At 46.0% G+C, this 5365-nt stretch overlaps 1 long non-coding RNA gene across 1 annotated transcript; it reads left to right on the forward strand.

Moving 5' to 3' along the window:
* Positions 1-1047: 1047 nt before the first annotated feature.
* LOC141176485 (uncharacterized) lies at positions 1048-1812 on the forward strand. The gene is made up of 3 exons (XR_012253168.1): positions 1048-1228; positions 1586-1647; positions 1730-1812. It is a non-coding gene; the product is annotated as an uncharacterized lncRNA (long non-coding RNA).
* The last annotated feature ends 3553 nt before the right edge of the window (positions 1813-5365 follow it).

Below are 5365 nucleotides of genomic sequence, written 5' to 3' on the forward strand. Positions count from 1 at the left end.
GCCGTGGGCTGTCGGGCTCCCGCACCCCCTCGTGCCGTGGGCTGTCGGGCTCCCGCGCCCCCTCGTGCCGTGGGCTGTCGGGCTCCCGCACCCCCTCGTGCCGTGGGCTGTCGGGCTCCCGCACCCCCTCGTGCCGTGGGCTGTCGGGCTCCCGCACCCCCTCGTGCCGTGGGCTGTCGGGCTCCCGCACCCCCTCGCGCCGTGGGCTGTCGGGCTCCCGCACCCCCTCGTGCCGTGGGCTGTCGGGCTCCCGCACCCCCTCGTGCCGTGGGCTGTCGGGCTCCCGCACCCCCTCGTGCCGTGGGCTGTCGGGCTCCCGCACCCCCTCGTGCCGCGGGCCGTCGGGCTCCCGCACTCTCCCCTTGTCGTTGTCTGTGGAGAAGATTAATACATATTTTCATTTTTCAGGTTTTCTCTTATAAAACAAGATCCCTGAGCTTCTGTCTTTGACCGAAAAAATGGAGTCTGACAAGTCGCTGCTCTCTGCAGAACTGAACACAAACATGGCGGAAGCGCTGTATGAACAGATGCTGATGAAGGTACGAAAGATGAATTGGAGAGGCCAGCAATCACCGGGTGATTGTCTCCTCCGTCATCCGCCGGGGGCGCGGCAGTCTCCAACATTTACCTAATGTGTATTGTTGGCTTTAGACCCCTCACAGTTGTACTATTTTGTTGCAGGAAAAATCAGTTTGCAGAACCATCCTGTTCATGTTACTCACTGATTCTCACTTGTTGCCTCATTTCAGGCCAAACAGGAGATACAGAGCAGAATACCGAACTTACCAGAAAGCAGACAGATCAGACCCCAGCCTGGTGAGATGGGCGTCCTCTGATTATTATCCAGATTACTTTGTGCATATTATGTGACAGATACCACAGTGGGGCAGTGGGGTCTTATTGACTGCAACGGTCACATGATGCAACCAACGTGGGGGGTCACATCGTTTTTTCTTATACAGTTGATTACATGTAAATGCTGCTTGGCTTTTGCCGATTTTATTGTGTTTTTGTTCACTTTTTGTTTTTATTTCTGTGTTAGGTTTCTGCATTAAAACTCGCACATCCAAAAATACCAAAATCTTTATTAACATCTGCAAGTCAAACCAGATCCCAGCGGCCCCGGACCTGACGGAGCAGGAGTTAGTCAGCATCCTGGAATCTGATGATCCCTCCGGCTATCGAGTCCCCATGAGCCTTGGAGAGCCCCACGTTGAAGTTGATAATAGTACGTTTTTTTTTTGTTTGTTTTTTTAATACAGCGCGTCTCTTTTTAAAGGGGTAGTCCAGAGATATCCTTAAAGGGGTTAAAATAGCAAGTATTACAACTTACTAATCCTCAATGGTCAAAGGTGCCATCTCCACAGGTTCTGGTAGGTCCACTTCCAGTCTGCGGAATAAAGTTTGACATCTTGTTGTTGACTTTTGAACTTTTTTTGGTTTAGATTTAGGACTTAAAGGGATTGTCCAATACTTGGATTCCCCTTTAAGAACTTATACCACTTATTCATAGCAGCCCTACTAAGGTCAATGGATTGAGTCGGCACCGCAAAGTATCTAAGTCCTGGTGCACTTTGTCCTACAGGTGGAGGCGGCTGTACGGCGTACGACATAGTGATTAATGGCACCTTCTTTGAGAAAATTAAGGTAACTGCAATTGCTTATTCCGACATACGAGCTGTCTGCTCTCCTTTGTGTCAGCTCCTTACTTTGTATTTTTTTTTATTAGAATAATGAGCTTTTCAGGGAATTTTTTATCACCGTGGCCATGGAGGGACTAGAGAACAAGTACGAAATGGAGCTGTCAAGAGGTAACGACCGCATCACTGATATTTTCCTTGATTTTTCCATCGACCACACAAGGACTTGTTCTTTCGTGGAGCAAGTTTACCATATAATATATTGAACATTTTTATGTACCAACCTGTTGTATGGCACCGTATCAAATGCCTTTGAAAAGTCCAGATAGACAACATCCACTAAGTTTCCCTGGTCCAACCTAGAACTTACCTCCCCATAGAATCTTTTCAGATTAGTTTGCAGATTAGTTAATCTTATTGAGGTGCTCCAGGTTAGTATCTCTTAGAAAACCCTCAAAGATGTTGCCCACAGTACAAGTTAAACTTACCGGCCTATAAATTCCAGGCTCAGATGTTATCCCCTTCTTGAATATTGGTACCACATTTGCTATGTGGGTGTAGCGCTGGTGGATATGGACCCACTGCCCCACGGGAGGGTTGTGACTAGATGTCTATTGGGTCTCCACTAGAACCTCTGGTGGTGAGGCTAGACTGGGCCGCCGGTAGACACCAGGTACCACTTCAGTGCAGTCCCCTGGACTGCAGCAGCATTCCGGAGGTACCAGGGTACCAGACACAGGAGAGCGAAGACAAGGACTAGGTCAGACAATCTGAGATCGGGGCAGGCAGCACAGGTTCAGGATAGAGAAAAATGGCAAGGGGGACAGGGGTTTTTGATACCAGATTACTCCTTTAACGCTTGCAACCTCTGTTGCTTGACTGCAACTCAAACAGTCAAATCAGTCCGTAAGAATTTAGGGCACTTCCATGGCGATATTTTGCATCAGTATTTGTTAGCAGACGCCAGGAGTGGATCCAAAACAGAAGAGGTGAAAGTGTTTCAGTTACTATTTTTCACTGTGTTTGTTCCCCTCTGGTTTTCAGCTTACAAATACTGATGTAAATTAGAGCCCAAAATACTCACTGTTTGAATGAGGTGAGGAAGCTGCTTGTAGTACTGTAATAGAAGTCCTTATTCTGAGGATGAGTGCTGTAATTCTTGTCTTCTCTGCTCCATCAAACTCCCCAGAGCAGGGGCAACCCCTGGGGCAAAACTGCTGGCGGCAGATGTCCAGACGTATGACTCAGTGAAGTGTGATGGACCCCGACTCCCAAACAAAATAAATCAGACACATACAAAATAAATACACAAAGCATTGCAATTAGGTGTCAAATGTTCTCAACTTTATTTAAATTTACATGACACCGAAAATGGCACAACCCTCGACTCACGAAGAGTCACCCTGCAGCGCTCAGGAGAGGAAAACCCCCTGTGGAGGAAACCTCTAGGGAACCATGGCTGGAGGGCTGCCCTTCCCTTGGTCTTAGAGAGTTAGTGCCGATATATGACGGAGTTTTAGAATTTCTACATATTTACAGGGAACGACATAACAAATATAGACTATTAATGTGATAAACTGGATGTGGGAGAGATCTGGCTGCGATATCTGTCACCACATTTATTGCTGGAACGAATTTAGTTGATCTGATTTCCCAGGTGGATCTACCACTTCTCCCTTACAGATCCAGCTCCGTCTCTCAAGAAGTTGGGTACTTGGTTACAGGGGTTGCTCATTATGGATAACCCCTCTTAGGAAGAATATCCCCTCCCCCTCCCAATTTATCACCCATTAAAGTCAAGGATCCATCCATGAACTCCCAAAGAAGAGCAGCTATTTGTACATAGTAACAGAAGGGGATCTTGTTTTGGGGACCCCCCCCCTCTGTTACATTCCCTTCCCCCCGGGGTGTCTAAGAAGACAACCCCTTTCCCTGCCAGAACCTCCAAATTACACCAACGTTGGCACATTACGTGGGGTGGTCAAGCTCAAGGTCCTCAGGCGCATCATCAATAATGGCGCTGATCGTGGCAGCGCGGCATTCTTTTATGGAATATTCTTTATGACACTTGTTTATGCCCTCACAATAGTTGTCATGGTTACTACAAGGGCTATTACTGATGCAGGGTCCAAGTATTAACCCTTTCATCATTTGTAATTCACTTTCATTATGGAGGCAAATAACTGCACTTGTTACCAAGCAGGAGTCTTATCATTACGGCTTCCCTTAGGCACCATAAGAAATACAGATTATAGAACATACGTACAAGTGTTTCAGGAGTGTTTTGCACTTTTTAGATCCATAGATTGGGCTTATAACTAGCACTTTACAAAGCAGAAAGTTAAGAGGAAATTACTTGTAAAATAATATTATAGGGAATTGCATTTCAAGCATTTTCCTAATGTGCATTCTGCATACTTGCATAGTTACATAGGTTGAAAAAGTTTGAACTTTAATGTCCTAGGTCTATCTCCAAAGTTATACATTTTCTATTACTAGATTATTTATAACCCACAATGTCATGTTTTGTTAAAAAAGTATCCAGCCCTTCTATAAATGCTGTTATACTATCTGCCATTACTATATCTTGTGGTTGGCATTCCACAGTCTGACTGCTCTAACTGTAAAGAATACTTTCCTATTAAGTTGCCAGAATCGCTTCACCTCCGCTTGTTATGAATGTTCCTGGTGCTTTGTAAGGTCCTGGAAAGTGATAAGTCATGTGCCAGTACTATGCATTGACCTCATATGTATTTATACATATAAATGTATATTTATGAAGGCGATGATAATTACCCTTCATAGAGGTGTTACGATCATTCATAAATTGCTTTCATAGGTTTGATCTCCAGGATTAGGAGAGATTTTGGGTGTAAACGTAATAAATAGTGTTGAGCGAACATGCTCGACACTGCTCGGTACTCGCCCGAGCATCACGCTACTCGGGATGTTCGGCGAGCACCGAGCATTTCCGGGTTACTCGGGCGGGAGCTCGGGTCTCCGCCCTGCATGTTTGGTGCTCTTTACAGAGCCAATGAACATGCAGGGATTGCCAGCCAGTCACTGTAATGCCGCAGCCATGTTGGTTGTGGGCATTACAGTGATTGGCTGGCCGCACAGCGTCACCTCGAGTATTTAAAATGGGGCGCCGCCATCTTGGACACAGTCGCTCCGGATTAGACAGTGTAGGGACAGCGCTGCTGATTTAGGGAGAGATATAAACTGCAAAATAGTTAGTGTAGGGTCTGTAAAGGCTGCCAGAACAAACAGTCCTTTTCAGGACTAATATCCATCCCAGATACCAGGCAGGAAGGCTGTATAGGAGACACAGTGGTTATACCAGCAAACGCTGCATTACAGTCCTGTGTGCTCCTGTTGCTGAAATTGCTGGACTTAGCACCAGGTGTCGGGGGCCAGGAAAAATCCTTTTTTTTTTCATCTAAATCCTCCTTTTTTTTTTCTCCTTCACACTGTACAAATACCCGTCTTATTAACCTTTTGGTGTGTCCCCGCCCCCCCCCCCACCCCCCAAAAAAAAAGCGTGTCTCTGATTTTTCAGACACAAATATAACTGTTGAAAATAGTCTGGTGTAGGCTAGAGAAACAGAAGTGTTGTTTTGCACTTCCACGGTTCAAACCTCTGTATTATCCACTTTGGGCCATTTGTATCTAAAAAAAAAAACAGTTTGAGTGTGTCGCTCACTGTTCAGCCGCAAATATCTCTA

This window comes from Phyllobates terribilis, unplaced genomic scaffold, assembly GCF_046119375.1.
Source record: "Phyllobates terribilis strain yellow unplaced genomic scaffold, ASM4611937v1 Scaffold_27__1_contigs__length_16484149, whole genome shotgun sequence".
In the NCBI taxonomy this organism is placed as follows: domain Eukaryota; kingdom Metazoa; phylum Chordata; class Amphibia; order Anura; family Dendrobatidae; genus Phyllobates; species Phyllobates terribilis.